The sequence below is a fragment of the Pleurodeles waltl genome, chromosome 10, assembly GCF_031143425.1.
Source record: "Pleurodeles waltl isolate 20211129_DDA chromosome 10, aPleWal1.hap1.20221129, whole genome shotgun sequence".
NCBI lineage: Eukaryota > Metazoa > Chordata > Amphibia > Caudata > Salamandridae > Pleurodeles > Pleurodeles waltl.
Genome location: NC_090449.1, coordinates 944,906,620 through 944,926,302, shown reverse-complemented (window position 1 = coordinate 944,926,302; position 19,683 = coordinate 944,906,620).

Here is a 19,683-nt window from a genome sequence, read left to right as displayed (position 1 = left end):
TGAATCTCCTCACTCTCGCCATTCTCCATGGAATTGTCTTCACTCCTCACGAGGGCTGATGGCTGTTGGACAATCCTGTCCATACTCCAACACTGACCATTTGTTAACGTAACCACATTGTTTTTCACTTTGGCAATATAAAAAGGACCGGAAAATTTAGTGCCTCGCATATTCAGACAAAAACCCCTTCGAGGATTTTTAACATAAACCTTATCCCCCACTTTCCACTGTTGTTGTTTAGTACCATGTTTAGTATTGTATCTTTTTTTGTAATTGTTTTGATGATTTTCTATTCTAAGTCTGAATTGTGGAGTTATGGCATCACCTTTTCCTCCTCCACCTAACCATGAAGGGAAGAATTTGGTACTTGGTTTCCTGCCCTTTAGAGCAGAAAATGGGGAAATTTTTGTAAATGAATTTGGAGTGGAATGGTACACCCATAACATGTCTCGAATAGCATTTTCAATGATTATTTGGTTTACACTAGCTAACTGGATGCACTCTTGGAGAAGTGTGGCTCAATGGTTAGAGCGGCAGACCCTGAAGCAGAGATCTGGCTCAAGACCAGGGTTCAAGTCCCGCTTCGGCAGGTCTTGGGCTCAATCCCCCTTGACCAGATAATTCTCGCCTCGGTGCCTAATCTAATTCATGGGTCCCACTCTGCAACTCTGGGCAATAGCTTGCTTAATCTCCACAACGGCCCCAACAGCGCTTGGATGCCTGGCTTCACCCTGTGGGTGCCTCACAGGGAAAAGCCAGGAGGGGTTCCATAGTGGTATGAGTACAGCGCCTTGAGACCCTAACGGGTGAGTAGTGCGCTATACAAGTGCTAATTTACAATCATGCGGTTGGTCCTTTCGACTAAACCATTTGCCCTGGGACAATATAGCGCTGTAGTGAGGTGGTGTATGTTTAAAGAGTTAAGAAAATCTTTTATTTTTGATGAAGTTAATTGAACTCCATTGTCAGTGATCAAGGTGGCGGGTATTCCTTCCATAGCAAAAGCATCCTTTAGGAAATTTATAACTGATTCAGTGGTGATTTGGCTTACCATTTTTACATTAATCCAATGCGAGTAATAATCAATCAGTACTAAAGCAAAACGTTTGACAACACCTTTCATGTTGATAGGCCCTATGATGTCTAATGCCACTTTTGTCCAAGGCTTGTCTGGTACAGCCACAGGATATATAGGAGTTTTACGAATAATTTTAGTTTTGTCACTGCAAGCACATTTAATGCAATTTTTGACTTCATTTTCTATCATAGAGTCCATATTAGGAAACTAATATCTTTCTCTAACACAAGCTTTTGTGAGGCTCCTGCCTAAATGGCCTTCATAAGCCAGATTGATAATTTTGTGTATCAAACCTGCCAGTGGTATTATCTTATCATTTCTTAAAACAAAATTTCCGTTTTCATTTATTTCATGTCTAACCTCCCAATAGTTTTTTAGTGTTTTGTCCAGATCCCTCCTAAATTCCGGCCATCCCTCCTTCGCTAATGTTCTCAATAAGGATAGGGATTCATCCTTATGATCAGCCAACTTCCATTCTTCTTCACTGATAGCCAGAGTAGAAACAACCATCACTGGGAATTCCCGGGTCTCATAGTCTTCATATATAGTCAACGGTACTCTAGATAGAAAATCCGCAGCACAATTATTATTACCTGGTAGGTACTCAATCTTAAAACAAAAGCTCTCCAGGCCTAAAACCCATCTAGCAATTCTAGGTGAACAGTTGTAGAAACTTTTTGTAGAGAAAACATAAACTAGTGGTTTGTGGTCTGTACGTAAAGTAAATTGTGTACCCCAAAGGAAGAATTTAAAATGTTTCATAGCCCAGAAACAAGCCAGAGCTTCTCTTTCAATTACTGAGTAATTGGATTTTGCGTTATTTAAAGCCCTAGAAGCAAATGCTACAATTCTCTCTTTACCATCAACCACTTGGGATAAAGTAGCTCCCAAACCTTTTTTGCTCGCGTCAGTAGTAAGAATAGTCTTTCTTTCATGACTGAAAGTACCCAGGAATGGTGCTGTTACAATGGCTTGTTTAATCCTTTGAAATGCAGATTCATGACATTCTATCCATTTGTAAGGTGTGTGGTTTTTTAGTAACTCTCTTAGGTCATATGATATCTCTGAGAATCCCTTGACATATTTTGTCATATACTCAGCAAGGCCTAGAAAAGATTTGAATTCTTCCTTGTTTTTTGGTGCCTCTGCCTTCTTAACAGCTTCCACTAGTGAAGTTTTAGGTTTGAACCCATCTTTAGAAATAGTGTGCCCTAAATAATCAACTTAATCTACTCTAATTTGACACTTATCCTTTCTCAATGTCAAACCTGCCATTTTTAGTTTACTAAGTACCTTTTTCAAGTTTGTATCATGTTCCTCTACATTTGCTCCATATATTAAAATGTCATCCTGAAAATATAGAGTCTTAGGGGTATCTTACAAAACACGTTGCATGATTTTTTGAAATACGGCCGCAGCTGATGCAAGCCCAAACGGCATTCTATTGAACATATACGATCCTAGGGGTGTAGTGAAAGCTGTGAGCCATTTAGAATCTGGGTGAAGTTCAACCTGGTGGTATGCGCTAGACAGATCCAGCACGGAAAAACATGCTGCCTCCCCCATGGTGCTCAATATTTCATGAATAACAGGAAGTGGATGTCTTTCCACCCAAATGTTTCTGTTCAAATCTCTCAAATCAATGCACACCCTAATGTCGTCGCAATTATGTTTCTTGGCAATTACGATGGGAGATAACCATTCTGAACTCTCAATTGATTGAATAATTCCTAGAGATTCTAGTCTCTTAAATTCCTGTTTAAGAGGGTCTCTAAGTAAGTGTGGAATTTGTCTAGTTTTATGTACTATCGGTTTAGCCTTAGGTTTTAATTTAATTTTATGTTGGAAGCCTGCCAGTAGACCTAACTTTGCAGTAAAAGTCTCAGGGAATTCCTGGAAAATCAACTCATTAGAGTTATTTTTGTCCTTGAGCAGCACTTGCTCCGGATTATTAGGGTCCAGTTTGATTCCCAACTCCTTCTGATGCTGCCAACCCAGTAAACTGGATCCTTCTTCAACTACATAAACTTTCCCTACAGTGGTACGACCCTTAAATGATATTAAAGCCTTGAACATCCCTTTAAGAGGGATGGGGTCTTTGTTATAACCCTTGGGATTAATGTCTGGTTGTGACAATCTGGCGGACATTTCTTTACCAATACCTTTAAAATCCAGTTCATTTATGATTGTAAAGGGTGAGCAAGAGTCAGCGAGAACTGTTACTGGACTGCCATCAAGGAAAATATTACACTGAGGATATTGAAAAGAATGTTCCTGTTCCTTTTTAACCTGCAGTATGATCTTTTTAACTTCTTGAGAATCATCTACCTTTTTATGCTCATATTGTTTATTGAATTTAGACACCTCCCTACACACTCTGGCAAAATGGCCTTTTTTATTACATTTTCTACATATGGCTGTCCTGGATTGACAAAAGGTAGAGTTCGCCAAATGAGTTTTGCTCCCACAACGGTAACATTTGAATCCTGTTGTAGGATTAGTGGTTTTTATAGGTTGTTTACCTCCAGTTTTAATTTTCATAACTTTTTCTTCTTCTGCATTCACCTTAATCTCTGCAACTTGATCAGAAGAAGCAGAAGGAGATCTGATTTCTTGTAAACATAGCTGTGTGTGCTCAATGGATTTTGCTATTTCCACTGCTTCCTGCAGATCAGGTTGTTTTTGTAGTAATGTTTCCTGAATTTTTACATTACTAGTACAACGGACTATTTGGTCTCGAATCAGTGAGTCATTAAGATTCCCAAAGTTACATAATGTACTCAATCCCCTTAGAGCAGCAACGTGATTAGTCACACTCTCTTGTTTACCTTAGGAACAACAGAAAAATTTATGATGTTCTAAGACCACATTTACTCTGTCTCCAAACTGTTTTTCCAATTTCGTATATGTGGTGACATAATCATCCTGTACTTGTCCATCTGGTAAATCAGGTTCAGGTAACGTCTCATAAATATTTCTGACATGCGTTCCTAAATTGTGTAACAAAATGTGTTGTTTCCTGAGTGGGTTAAATTTATCTCCACCAATGGCAATTAAATATGATTAAAAAATGTTGAACCATTCTTTCCATGGGATGTTAGGTTCTCCAGTTTCATTTAAAAATGGAATTGGCTGGGACATGCCCGCTGCAGCCATTTCTAAAGGATAGTGTGATTTAAATAGTTAAGTATGTATAAAATATAGCAATTACTATGTACTATTAAGTGTATTCTCAAAGTGCAACTATAAACATTAAAAAATTAGAAAATAAATATAGCAATCATCACATGTTCTTAAATCTAAATAGTAACAGTTGAATGCATATTTATGAAGACATTAAAGAAAATGCACAGTCTAGTGTTGCGGCCGATTTAGAGGAAAAGCCCTGAGAACAGTAGGCCGATTTAGAGGAAAAGACCAGAGAACAGTAAATTTCCCACAATGCCACAAGCAGGAAAGAGCTGTGCCTGTCAGCGTTACCACCAACAGGCTAATATCATTACCAATGCTTCTTAAACGTTCATGCTGTGCCTGTCAGCGTCACAATAATATGCAGGTCCAATAGCAGGAGTAAGACAATTCAGTGAAACTGCGTTTGAAACCGTAGTACAGATGATCCTCAACCGTTTCAAAAACTCCACTAAAGCTGAGGTAATTATCAAAGTACAACCTCTTGTGGATTAAAAGTTAATGAGATATGCTCCTCATGATATTGTGCGCGCTTCCACACAGTTAAATATAATACGAACGTTCCGTTTCAGAGCTGCCTTTCATAAAATGTCATCAGAAAAAGACGCGTTTATTTTCTTGTGGATTCAGCACCTATTAATTTTGCATTATTGTCAGTATAGACCATTAACTTGTGTTATTTAAAAATAGATCCTTATAGATGAAATACTTGTGTGTGATAGATTGATTTTCTTGACCTTCCCTCGCAGAAAAGGTTGCTGTTCATAAAGTGTGCTTGCCTCTCATGAAATAATGCTGGTAAAAGACACATTTATTTTCCTTTCCTTCCAGGAATATCTGTCATGTGATTAATTGTGTCTTCTTGACCTTTCCTCTCAGAAAAGGTCGTTTTTCATAATGTGTGCCTTATATTATTTTCCTTGTAAAATTATTGTTGAATTGAAAAGCTAACCTAATGAACTTTTCTTGCTGGTTTCATATCACTTCTTCCTGAATAAGTATGATAATTCCACATAGGTTTACCTCTTCTTTCTAAATTAACTTTGACAATATCAGGTTTCGTTTTGTTTTGTCAACACTATGCTTAATATTTTAAGACTTGAAAAATCAGTAATAGTGCTATCTGCATAGCTGCATTTTGTAGTAAAGTACTTGTTGAATAAACGGGATGATCCTTATGACGATCCTAGATTATCCAGTCATTTAATTAAGAATAACAGTACCTTAAGTAAATTGTGGTCACTTTGATGAGGATGCAGCACCAGGGGTAGAGATTAAAGTGCCCCCTTACGCACTCCAATCGTCGCCAGTGTTATAATGAAAAGAAATCAATGGTTCTTTAGAATCACGCTTTATTCTCATCTCCACTTCTCCTCATCAGCTCTTCACATATCCTCTTCTCTCAGCTCTCTCTACCAACATTCTATTATGAACTCCTCTACCTAACAGTCAGAACATTCCATTCTGAAGGGAAGGTGAGGGGGGAACGTACCACTTATATTTAAATATGTCATTACCTCTAATCTAACAAAATCTGCCTATATGTAATTACATGTTGCTACCCTAAAATATGACAACTAAGTTACAACACACTCTCTTAAGGAAGATCAGTAGATCAGCTATTGTTTCTTTTTGAGTTTTGTATAATTGCAATATAACTAAAAATTTAACAATGTTAACACTCTATTGTCCCCTATTCTTAGCAAGTCACATGTACATACTAGATCTCTATCATACTGCGTTTTATATTCTTATATACATGTGCAATGTAGTTGAGCATAAAAAAACAATCCTATTCCATCACAGGACAACCCTTAGTATAATGTAAAAAATCCATAGTCGTAGACGAGTTCAGATAAATGTTCAATAAATAGGTAGGGTGACCAGATTTTGAGGAGCAAACACCGGGACACATCAGACATAAAAGAAGGACTAAATACATTACTCTCACTTTTATATATGGTCTGTCCTATTTTTTTGTGTAGCTTTGTAAATGTAGGCCTAAACACACACATATATACACACACACATTTACAAGACTACATATAGAAAATTAGCTATGGCTTGACATCCCACCCTGCAGGCCCAACCTACCCCCACCCACCTCTCTCTGCTCCCCACTCTGTCTCTGTGCTGGGCGCAGACAGGGGACTGTGTTGCCTGATAGTAACAGATAAAATACTTTAATTATTTCAAACTTTGTAGGCCTCTTTAACTTATGCTTCCATAGATGATCTGACCTTTGTCCCAAAAACCGGGACATTTATTTAATAATCTGACCTTTGTCCCCAAAATCTGGACATTTATTTAAAATTAAGAGAAGTGTCGGGACACCGGGACAGTCCTTTAAAAACCGGGACTGTCCGGGGAAATCCGGGACATCTGGTCACCCTAGAAATTCCTTCTCATTAACAATACAACTTTGTTGACTATTTCTCAGTAATCACAAATGTTCAGCAATAAGCAAACGATCTTGACAAGGAAATCTGAGATCTGGGTGGTGAGGTCATAACTGCAGCAACTTTGCATCACCCTTGCGTAGCAAAGACACAGCGGCCTGCAAGTGAGGTTATATTTGGACAACCAAGATGGCCACAATCTCTCCCGAATATGCAAGACTCCATGGCATTACTGAAATGCTGCCATCAAGAGCTTTTTCCATGTGCATACAGCCTCTGCCAACACTCTACACTCCTTAATAAGTGCTAGTCTTTACTTTGCTGAAAGGAACTGAGCATGAGCTGACTTGAAGACTGCTCACCCACTCGCGAGCCAAAAGTGGTAAACAATGTCTCCAACCCCATTTCCTAACAGTGAAAAGGCTGCCACCTGTGCAATGAGGCTCCTGGTTTGTCAGGATATCTTGCATAAAGAGTCTTGCAACAAAAGGGGAGAGTGAAGATCGGATGGAGGTTCCTATGATTATTTTTGTAGGCTAAACCCCTTCGAATCCATTAAATACTGCAACGTTTTTCTCACAGTTTTTGCACTCAAAACCTTTGTTAGTGTGCCTTGCCCTTAGTAAGTAAACTTACAAGGGGACGCGTATAGGTTGATTGACCTTTTGGATCGCATAGGGTATCCTAATCAAGTGTTGTGAATAAGAACCATCCACACTAATTGAAAATTTAAATTAACACATAATACCAAAGACTAATCTAATACAGAAAAATACCATCACTTATAAGATGGTTAATTTGTTTTATTGCCTATTAGTTACAACTCTAACCAAAATCCTTTACTCAACAAACCATGATTACCAAACGTTATTAACGACATGAGCAATGAACTATTAAGATTTTATTAATATGCAACTGTTGGAAAATGGGTTATTGGTAGGGCAGGTAGGTACCTACACCTAGCAACAAGCCACAAACCTCCACATAAGTACAGTTAGGTCTCAGTAAATTAATCCCAGCTCTACCCTTGGTAGCTTGGCATCGAGCGTCAAGGCTTAACTTAGGAGACAAAGTGTAAAGCATTCAAATATCACAAAACAGTAATTAAATAAAACACAGGAAACAGTTTAAAAATCCAAAACCAATTTATAAAAATAGCTTATATTTTTATCTTTAAAATGACACAAAAACGATTAAAATCGGTTCAGGGGAACCGGAGATATGAATTTTTAAAGTATTATTATTTTCTAGCGCTTAGAAACAAAAAGCGCCAATCGGGTCATCTGGTTGCACCAGGACCGGGGCAAAGTCAAACTTTCAGGCCGACCGCGATGGAGCCCTGCTCGGCTACAAGTCGCGGGAAGCCTCGGTTAAAAAGTTACCTTCTGACTTAGTCTCTTTTTTGATGTTTTTCTTCCCCGGGACGAACCTGCCAGATGGATCCGACCTCCTGGAGCCCTTGTCCGGATACGCGAAGTCGGTTTCCTCAGTGGTGATTTTTACCTTCGGACTTAGTCGTTTTTTCGAGATGAAAATCCTTCGACCGGGGTAAACCTGGATCTTGAGCCGACGTCCGTGGAGCCCTTCTCGGATACGATGGCTGGAAGGTCCCGGTCAACTTTTTACGTTCGGACTTAGTCTCTTTTTTGGATGTTTTTCTTTACCGGGACGAACCACGAAGTCAGGCCGGGTCGCGGTTGAGGCAAGCCGGCTAGAATTTCCGCGTCGGGTCGGTCACTTTATGGAGCTTTTTTTTCAAAAATTCTCCAATCTTTTCCAAACTTCTGGGGCTTCACCCAGATGTTCTTTCAAGGTTCTTTTGGGGTCCACAGCTCACCCCAAGGGTCCAGAAGTTCTGTGATGGTCCTTGGGAAGTGCGGACTTCAACTCCCAGAATGCACCTGGCGCAAACTCCTTTTTGGCCACTGGACAGTGGTCAGCTGGTCACTTTTTCAGGAGTTGGTGCAGGGGACTCTGGATAGCAATTTTTCACCTGTAGCAAACAGGGAGTCCCTCCTTGAACCAGTTGAAGCCAGGCAAAGTCCTTCTTGTGGTGAAGCCCAAGTGTGCAGCTGGTGCAGTCTTTCTGAGTGCAGGGTCCAGGTGCAGGCCAGGGGTCCAGCAGGGCAGTCCTTCTTCTCCTTGTAGTTCCTTCTTCTTGAAATTTGGTGGGGATCTGAGGCGTGGGTGCAGGTCTGCCAGTTTTATCCTTGCTCCTGGGTGAAAAGCAGGGGGGCCCTGGTTCTCCAATCAGGGACAGGGTCGTCCCCCTGTGATGACCACTTCCTGGGAAGTGTGGCAAAAATCCATCCCAGAAGGCAACAGTCTCTAAAAATCCAAAATGGATGAATCTGATTTTTGGAGGAGAGATCTGGCTGAGCCCACCCACTGGTGTGGCTAAAAATCATAAACACATCCCTCTCCTGCCCTCTCCTAATCTAATCAAGGGGGCACCTAGCTGTCTGGGGTTGCAGGATGTGGGGGTGTTGCTGGGTGCTCCAGATGTCCTTCTCTGCCTTTGAAGACCAGTTTGGCAGCCCTCCCCCTTCCTGCCTCACCATCTGCTGAGGGGAGATTCTCTCCCCCAAGCACATTCCTTTGTGTGAAGCCAGGCCACTTCACACCTCATTAAAGTAGCCTGGCAGAAGCTGCTGCAGGCTGGCCAATCAGAGCACAGCAGCAAAAACAATGTAGAGCTGAAATTGGCAACTTTTTAGGTAAAGTCTAAACTTTTTACCTGTACTGGTTATATTAAATCCAACAACTGGAAGTTGTGGGATTTATTATAACAATCAATTTGATACCAAATTCTTGGTATGTAACATTTAAGGAGACTTTAAAATTTAAAATAAAGTCTGCCCATTCTAGCCTATGAAGGCCATTTACTTCAATGAGGGAAAAACGAATTTGGCTGTTTTTACCTCACCAGGGCTTATAAATCTATTTTTATAAAGTCCCTGCTTATAGTTACATGGCACCCAGCCCTAGGGGCACATAGGGCACACCTTAGGGGTGACTTATATGTAAAAATAAGGTAGTTTAAGACTTTGGAAGTACCTTTAATTCCAAAGTCGAATTTGCATATAACTTTAATTTAAAAGCAGCCAGCAAGGCAGGCTTGCTTTTAAAATGACACTGGGCACCTCAGCAATGCACCTAGGTGTGCACCACCTATGCTGTGGTCCCTAAACCTACATGCCCTACCATATACTAGGGACTTATAGGTAGGTTAACTTAGCCAATTATAATTAGCCTAATTTGCATACCCATTTTACACAGAGCACTGGCCCTGGGACTGGTAAGCAGTACCCAGGGCACAGCCAAGAGTCAGTAACCACCAGTTCCTATCCAGAAAGAGTGGGGGTGATCAGGCAAAAAAAAGGACTTTCCTACACTGCCCCCCCCCCCAGATGAAAGGTGATGGGTACTAACCTACACCCTGGTAGTCCTCATCAGCTAAGTGGAAAAACCTGGAAAGGCCATCTGCATTGGCATGAGCAGTCCCAGGTCTGTGCTCCACTGTGAAGTCCATCCCCTGTAGGGAAATGGACCACCTTAACAGTTTTGGGTTCTCCCCCCTCATCTGCATCAACCATCTGAGAGGTCTGTGGTCAGTTTGTACACGGAAGTGAGTGCCAAACAAGTAAGGCCTCAACTTCTTCAGGGACCAAACCACAGCAAAGGCCTCCCTCTCAATGGCACTCCATTTTTTATCTCTGGGGAGTAGTCGCCTGCTGATGAAGGCAACTGGGTGATCATGGCCCTCTTCATTAACTTGTGCTAACACTGCCCCAATCCCTTCCTCTGAAGCATCTGTTTGCACTACAAACTCCTTGCTATAGTCAGGGGCCAGTAACACTGGTGCTAAACACATAGCCTGTTTTAGGGTGTCAAAAGCTTTCTGACACTCTGGGGTCCAAATGACCTTCTTGGGTTGTTTCTTGGAGGTAAGCTCAGTCAGAGGGGCCACTATGGTCCCAAAATTCTGAACAAACCTCCTGTAATACCCAGTCAGGCCAAGAAAGGCCCTGACCTGAGTCTGGGTTTTTGGAGCCTCCCAATCCAGGATAGTCTGGATCTTGGGCTGGAGAGGTTGTACATGGCCTCCACCAACAAGGTGGCCCAGGTACACAACAGAACTTTGCCCTATCTGGCACTTGCTTGCCTTGATAGTCAGGCCTGCTTGAAGCAGGGCCTGAAGCACTTCCTTCAGGTGGACCAGGTGGTCCCTCCAGGTGGAACTAAATACAGCTATATCATCTAGATAAGCTGCACTAAAAGATTCCAACCCAGACAGGACTCTATTCACCAACCGTTGGAAGGTGGCAGGAGCATTTTTCATCCCGAAGGGCATCACCTTGAACTGAAAGTGGCCCTCTGGTGTGGAAAATGCTGACCTCTCCTTAGCTCTTGGACTTAAGGCAATGTGCCAATATCCTGAGGTCAGATCAAATGTGCTCAGGAATTTGGCAGCCCCCAACCTGTCAATGAGCTCATCAGCTCTAGGTATGGGGTGAGCATCAGTCCTAGTGACTGCATTTAGACCTCTGTAGTCCACACAGAATCTTAATTCTTTCTTCCCACCTTGGGGATTAGCTTTGGGCACCAGTACCACTGGACTGGACCAAGGACTATCAGAGGGCTCAATTACCTTCAGGTCCAACATCTTAGCCACTTCAGCTTTGATGTTGGCCTTGACCTGGTCAGACAGCCTGTACAGCTTGTTCTTGACAGGCAAGCTGTCACCAGTGTCAACATCATGGACACACCAATTGGTGAGTCCAGGGGTCAGGGAGAACAGACTAGCAAACTGTCCCAAGACTTGCTTACAGTCTTGTTGGTGCTGATCTGTCAATTTGGGAGAGAGTACCACTCCCTCCACTGACCCATCTTTTTCCTTTGAGGACAGGAGGTCTGGCAGAGGTTCACCCTCCTCCTCCTTCCCTTCATCAGTGACCATCAGCATGGTCATGTCTGCCCTGTCCTGGTGGGGTTTCATCCTGTTTACATGTAGGATCCTGTGAGGATTCCTGGGGGTGCCAAGGTCCACCAAGTAGGTGACCTCACCTTTTTTCTCTAGGATTGGATAGGGCCCAGTCCATTTGGCCTGTAGTGCCCTAGGAGCCATGGGCTCCAAAACCCACACCAGCTGTCCTGGGCGATACTCAGGCATGGTAGCCTTTTGATCATGCCAGAGCTTCATGAGCTCCTGACTGGCCTCCAGGTTTCTGCTTGCCTTCTTCATATACTCAGCCATGCGAGACCGCAGGCCTAGTACATAATCCAGCACATTCTCCTTGGATTCCTTGAGAGGCTTTTCCCAAGACTCTCTCACCAAGCACAATGGGCCTCTTACAGGGTGCCCAAACAGTAACTCAAAGGGGCTGAATCCAACCCCCTTCTGTGGCACCTCCCTGTAGGCAAACAGCAGGCATGGGAGGAGGACATCCCATCTCCTCCTGAGTTTGTCAGAGAAACCCATGATCATGCCCTTCAGGGTCTTATTGAATCTTTCCACCAGACCATTGGTCTGTGGATGGTAGGGTGTGCTGAACTTATAAGTAACACCACACTCCTCCCACATGGCTTTCAGATAGGCTGACTTAAAGTTTGTGCCCCTATCTGAGACCACCTCCTTTGGGAATCCCACTCTGGTGAACACACCAAGTAGGGCACTAGCCACTGTGGGAGCAGTGACTGTCCGGAGGGGTATTGCCTCAGGGTACCTGGTGGCATGGTCCACTACCACCACAATGTACCTGTTACCTGAAGCAGTTGGTGGGTCTAGGGGACCAACAATGTCAATCCCCACCCTCTCAAAGGGAGTCCCAACCACTGGCAGTGGAATCAAGGGAGCCTTTGGCTTGCCCCCTGTCTTGCCACTGGCTTGACAGGTGACACAGGAGCTGCAAAACTCCCTGACTTTTTCTGACATTTCGGGCCAATAAAAATGGTTGACCAGCCTGCTCCAGGTCTTGGTCTGTCCCAAATGACCAGCTAAGGGGATATCATGGCTTAAGGTAGGGAGGAATTCTCTATACTTTTGGGGGACCACTACTCTCCTAGTAGCCCCTTCTTTAAGGGCCCTTGCCTCAGTGTAGAGAACTCCATCCTCCCAGTAAACCTTGTGGGTACCACTGGTATCCCCTTGTTCTTGCCTGGCAGCAGTCTGCCTCAGGCCCTCAAGAGTGGGACACTCTCTTTGTCCCTGGCACAAATCTTCTCTGGTGGGCCCACCTGCCCCTTGCAGTTCTGCCAAGTCAGGCAGAGTTTGCAGGGAAGGTGTCCCTCCCTCAGAGTTCAGATCCTCCCCCTCAGGGTTGGATTCTTCCTGACCCTCTGTACTTGTTGGGGCTGGCAAGCCAGACCCAGTGCCTTTTCTCTTTTTCTTGGAGGCTTGGCCCATTGTTCCAGGGTCCAAGTGTCCAGCATTCCCCTGTTGTGCCGCCTTTGACCTGGTCACAGCACACACCCATTCAGGGAGGTCCAGCATCTGTGCATGGACCCTTCTTTCCACTTCTGACCACTCAGATGCTTCAAGATCATTCCCCAGTAGACACTCTACTGGGAGGGCAGGAGCTACAGCTACTTTTTTAGGGCCAGTCACACCTCCCCATTCCAGACTCACCATAGCCATGGGATGGAGTTTGGTTCTGGTATCTGCATAAGTCACCTGGTGGAAGACACCAGGTAAGACCTGCTCTGGAGAAACCAGCTTTTCTGCGACCATTGTCACACTGGCTCCTGTATCTCTCAGAGCTTCCACTTCAGTCCCATTGACTTTAGGCCTCTGCCTATACCTCTCCATGATGGGAGGTAAGGTGGCCATAGTTGCAATGTCCACCCCACCCACGGATACTAAGGTGACCTCAGTGTACCCTGATTCCACCCCTGGGCCAACTTCCACCCCCAACCCTACACTAGCAATCCCCTGGGATTGCCCACCAGTGGGGGGCTTCTTGGTGCAGATAGCATCTCCTCTTTTATGTCTTGGCTGATGACAGTCAAAACACTTGCCGGCCTTAGCAAGCTCCTGAAACTTTCCTGCTTTAGCAGGATCATAATTCTTTCCCTGATACCCTTTCCCTTTAAAAGTGAATTGGCTCGGGGTTCCCCTTCCCTGAGAAGTTTTTGGGGACTCTTGTGAGGACTCTTTGGGTTTTTTGTCATCTTTCCCCTGGTTCTTCCCCTGAGAAGAACCATGTCCTCTCTTTTTCTGATCAACCCCTGGGGGTTTCTGGTTAACCCTAGTTCTTAACCAGTCATCTGCTGCCTCCCCCAGCTCTCTGGGGTTGGTCAACCTAGAGTCTACTAGATACTGGCGGAGCCTCTCTTGGACACAATTAGTTAGAAGGTGCTCCCTCATAATCAAATTGTACAGCCCCTCAAAGGTACTTACCCTGTTGCCCTGTATCCAGCCCTCAGTGCTTTTACTGAAATGTCCACAAAGTCCACCCAGGACTGGGTGCTTGTCTTTTGGGTGTCCCTAAACTTAAGCCTATACTGCTCTGGGGTTAGACCAAACTTTTTAGTCAAGCAACTCTTCATACTGGGGTATGCGTCTGCATCCTCACCACTCATGGTTAGGAGCCTATCCCTCCCAAAGTTGGGAACTAACTCCCAAAGGAGTGAACCCCAGTACTGAGGCTTGACTTTCCTCATCTGGAGGGCCCTCTCAAAGGCCCCCAGCCACTTATCTATGTCATCCCCCTCTACATAGGCAGGAACCACCCCTTTGGGTAATCTGGGGGCAAAACCCCCACCCAGGGACACCTCAGTTTCTTTCTCGCTGCCTCCATCTTTTTTTTCTTTGCTTGCCCACTTTTTCTTTTCTAGGGCAAGCTTATCTGCTTCCAAAGCTATGTAGGCTAGCTGGGCTTCCAGCTCTCTTTCTCTGATGGATGGGTTCTCTCCTCCTGAAAGGACCCCCTTCCTACCACTAGCATTGGGTCTGCCCCTAGTGACTGTATCCACTGAGGACCGTTCCTCCTCTTCCTCACTTGGGGTCTGATGCCTTCCCTCCCCTGAAAGGTTAGAGCTAGCATCTTACCCTTTTTCTTCCTCCTCTGGAGCTTCCTCTGTCTCTACCTCTTGGGCCTCAGCCCATGCTGTCAGGGATTTAATCAGGATTTCCTTCCTGAGATTGGTGGTTGCAGGCAACCCTCTTTCAATACACAACCCCCTAAACTGGACTACTGTCAGTGTGGGTAGGCTAGCCAGATCAAGCTCCATGGTTCCCTAGTTTTGTGTCAACAAAAACTTTTTGCAAAAATTGGTAACAAGAATTTAGAAAAATTACAAAAATTCAATAATTGAAATTAATCCAAATTAATAAAAAAAAAATTAAAATTAAAAATTAAAAACAATTTTTGCACTAGGACAATTTAAAGGATTTTTAATTTGTTTTACTCAAAACTGTAACGTGATATTGAACACAAGTTCAGGATCCCGTCGCTGCTTCCAATTATGTTGGAAAATGGGTTATTGGTAGGGCAGGTAGGTACCTACACCTAGCAACAAGCCACAAACCTCCACATAAGTACAGTTAGGTCTCAGTAAATTAATCCCAGCTCTACCCTTGGTAGCTTGGCATCGAGCGTCAAGGCTTAACTTAGGAGACAAAGTGTAAAGCATTCAAATATCACAAAACAGTAATTAAATAAAACACAGGAAACAGTTTAAAAATCCAAAACCAATTTATAAAAATAGCTTATATTTTTATCTTTAAAATGACACAAAAACGATTAAAATCGGTTCAGGGGAACCGGAGATATGAATTTTTAAAGTATTATTATTTTCTAGCGCTTAGAAACAAAAAGCGCCAATCGGGTCATATGGTTGCACCAGGACTGGGGCAAAGTCAAACTTTCAGGCCGACCGCGATGGAGCCCTGCTCGGCTACAAGTCGCGGGAGGCCTCGGTTAAAAAGTTACCTTCTGACTTAGTCTCTTTTTTGATGTTTTTCTTCCCCGGGACGAACCTGCCAGTTGGATCCGACCTCCTGGAGCCCTTGTCCGGATACGCGAAGTCGGTTTCCTCGGTGGTGATTTTTACCTTCGGACTTAGTCGTTTTTTTGAGATGAAAATCCTTCGACCGGGGTAAACCTGGATCTTGATCCGACGTCCGTGGAGCCCTTCTCGGATACGATGGCTGGAAGGTCCCGGTCAACTTTTTACGTTCGGACTTAGTCTCTTTTTTGGATGTTTTTCTTTACCGGGACGAACCACGAAGTCAGGCCGGGTCGCGGTTGAGGCAAGCCGGCTAGAATTTCCGCGTCGGGTCGGTCACTTTATGGAGCTTTTTTTTCAAAAATTCTCCAATCTTTTCCAAACTTCTGGGGCTTCACCCAGATGTTCTTTCAAGGTTCTTTTGGGGTCCACAGCTCACCCCAAGGGTCCAGAAGTTCTGTGATGGTCCTTGGGAAGTGCGGACTTCAACTCCCAGAATGCACCTGGCGCAAACTCCTTTTTGGCCACTGGACAGTGGTCAGCTGGTCACTTTTTCAGGAGTTGGTGCAGGGGACTCTGGATAGCAATTTTTCACCTGTAGCAAACAGGGAGTCCCTCCTTGAACCAGTTAAAGCCAGGCAAAGTCCTTCTTGTGGTGAAGCCCAAGTGTGCAGCTGGTGCAGTCTTTCTGAGTGCAGGGTCCAGGTGCAGGCCAGGGGTCCAGCAGGGCAGTCCTTCTTCTCCTTGTAGTTCCTTCTTCTTGAAATTTGGTGGGGATCTGAGGCGTGGGTGCAGGTCTGCCAGTTTTATCCTTGCTCCTGGGTGAAAAGCAGGGGGGCCCTGGTTCTCCAATCAGGGACAGGGTCGTCCCCCTGTGATGACCACTTCCTGGGAAGTGTGGCAAAAATCCATCCCAGAAGGCAACAGTCTCTAAAAATCCAAAATGGATGAATCTGATTTTTGGAGGAGAGATCTGGCTGAGCCCACCCACTGGTGTGGCTAAAAATCATAAACACACCCCTCTCCTGCCCTCTCCTAATCTAATCAAGGGGGCACCTAGCTGTCTGGGGTTGCAGGATGTGGGGGTGTTGCTGGGTGCTCCAGATGTCCTTCTCTGCCTTTGAAGACCAGTTTGGCAGCCCTCCCCCTTCCTGCCTCACCATCTGCTGAGGGGAGATTCTCTCCCCGAAGCACATTCCTTTGTGTGAAGCCAGGCCACTTCACACCTCATTAAAGTAGCCTGGCAGAAGCTGCTGCAGGCTGGCCAATCAGAGCACAGCAGCAAAAACAATGTAGAGCTGAAATTGGCAACTTTTTAGGTAAAGTCTAAACTTTTTACCTGTACTGGTTATATTAAATCCAACAACTGGAAGTTGTGGGATTTATTATAACAATCAATTTGATACCAAATTCTTGGTATGTAACATTTAAGGAGACTTTAAAATTTAAAATAAAGTCTGCCCATTCTAGCCTATGAAGGCCATTTACTTCAATGAGGGAAAAACGAATTTGGCTGTTTTTACCTCACCAGGGCTTATAAATCTATTTTTATAAAGTCCCTGCTTATAGTTACATGGCACCCAGCCCTAGGGGCACATAGGGCACACCTTAGGGGTGACTTATATGTAAAAATAAGGTAGTTTAAGACTTTGGAAGTACCTTTAATTCCAAAGTCGAATTTGCATATAACTTTAATTTAAAAGCAGCCAGCAAGGCAGGCTTGCTTTTAAAATGACACTGGGCACCTCAGCAATGCACCTAGGTGTGCACCACCTATGCTGTGGTCCCTAAACCTACATGCCCTACCATATACTAGGGACTTATAGGTAGGTTAACTTAGCCAATTATAATTAGCCTAATTTGCATACCCATTTTACACAGAGCACTGGCCCTGGGACTGGTAAGCAGTACCCAGGGCACAGCCAAGAGTCAGTAACCACCAGTTCCTATCCAGAAAGAGTGGGGGTGATCAGGCAAAAAAAAGGACTTTCCTACAGCAACCAACATTAAGCAAGCATAGCAATTCATAAACATTGAATAATTCAGCAATATGAGTCAGTCAGTCTTAGTCCAGGTCACCTTTAGTCACCCTTGTCAGCCTACCTATCTCAAATTAGCATCAGCATGTGGGTCTTCATGCGAAAACAATTTAGTCAAAAAACAATAATTTGGAAAAATCTAACTAAAAGAGAAAACATTTTAAACAGCGCAGTTGGTACCTAGAAGAAAAAGCACACATTAGTCAGTTCAGTTATAGCTACCTAGCCACGATAGATCAGCAACAAGTCAGTCTTCGTCCCCAGGTCATCAATCATCAGCTAGGCTCTGGCTCACAGGGAGCAAGCCCAAATTATCAGCACTTCGGACAGCGTCTCCTGACGTCATCAACTTTTGCTTCTCTGTTCTGATTTCTCCCCTCATGTCATGACTTTTTATTAGGGTCTCTCAGTCCGCCCTGCAATTTGCCCATTGGTCAACCTTATCAGGGGTTATGACTCTGACCTATAGTTTTTGTTTACCACTTGTCTACGTTATTTTGGGAGTCAAGTTCCATTAACATGATTGGTCCTCTTGTCGCTGAGTACATCATCCGGTTTTTCAGGTAACAAAATTGTTGCCCCCAGCTCTTAGTCTGTACCTCCATTGTTCAAGTCCTGGGAAAGTACATTTAGCCTACTCTACACATATTTGTATCAATTTGTTCTGATCGTCTCCTGTCCGCTGGTGAGTTTGCAGATTTTTCTAGCAGTGTTTCATAGTGAACTCTGTACAGTTCAAGGTCCCTTTCTCCAGTTCCAGTCTGTGGTGGCTCATCGTGTCTCTACGTTTAAGCAAGCAAGGCCCAGCGCCGACTAGGCCTCTGGTGTGGCTAATTTAAGAATATATGGCATTACAAACATAGGTTATATCATCAATTATGGTATAATAATACAAAATTTTAAAACATTTTACATTATTTAGTACTGTTAACAAAGATGGTGACCACTCCCCGTGGGCACATTTTGCACATTACACGTTATTTTCAATTACTGTTAATCAAATATCCAACTTCTTATTAATACATATACGCAAATCCTTAGCATATTCTTATATTAGCATATCAGCTGCAACAGTCCCTCCTCTGATGACTAAATATGTCATCACACCTTTCGTTGTCAGACATTACAAGTTACTTTCAGTTACATTTTGATTTCTTCTGTTTCTATTTTCCCCATAGATTCCGCATGTAGGTGGTTCTTCCCTTCTCTGATTATTCTTAGCTCTTTGTAATTGGAATTTGTGCCATAATTTGCATGCCCCCGTAATCCTAATATGATAGTAATCACAATTAATATTCCCTGAACAATTTTCCACAATATCTCACCCCAAATTTGACTAAACCATTTGCCTAGTGATGCACATCCATTTCCTACTTTTTCCCAAACTCCTGTTCCTTCATCTCTTTTAAATCCTTACTTGCATTAGTTAAATTAATAAGCAATTATTTTACTTCTTTCTCATTTGCAGGAATATACGAACAACAGTGCTTTTCATTAATCATTTTGCAGACTCCTCCATCTTTCGCCAATATTATGGCTAAAGCAAGCCTGTTTTGAGGTGTCATAGCTCTATCCGCAGCTAATTCAGTGTTTAGTAATAATATAGCTCCTGTGAAGTTAGTTAACATATAATCTACTATAGTTGACAACATTCTCATCTTGTTTGCGTTTAATATAACTCCTACTGAAGGAATTACTGCTCCAAAAATATCCCCTACTATTGCAGAGGCTGTTTCTCTTTTCTGTCTCATCCGGTGTAACTTAGTCATTTTCGGTATTTTCTTCAAATCATCTATTTGATAGATATAGGGAATACTATTCCCAAGTAACAAGTCCCATAACATCCCTTAGGGAGTCGGTAATAAGCATTAAGTCCACATACGCAATAGATCCCAGGAATCACAGGGTCAGCACCATTCAACATGAACGTCCATTTACTCTGAAACAAAAACACATGCCTACATTCACTTGTTCCCACAAATAAAGTGTCAGTGCATGATTTTGGCCTATATATACAAAGCTTCCCTAC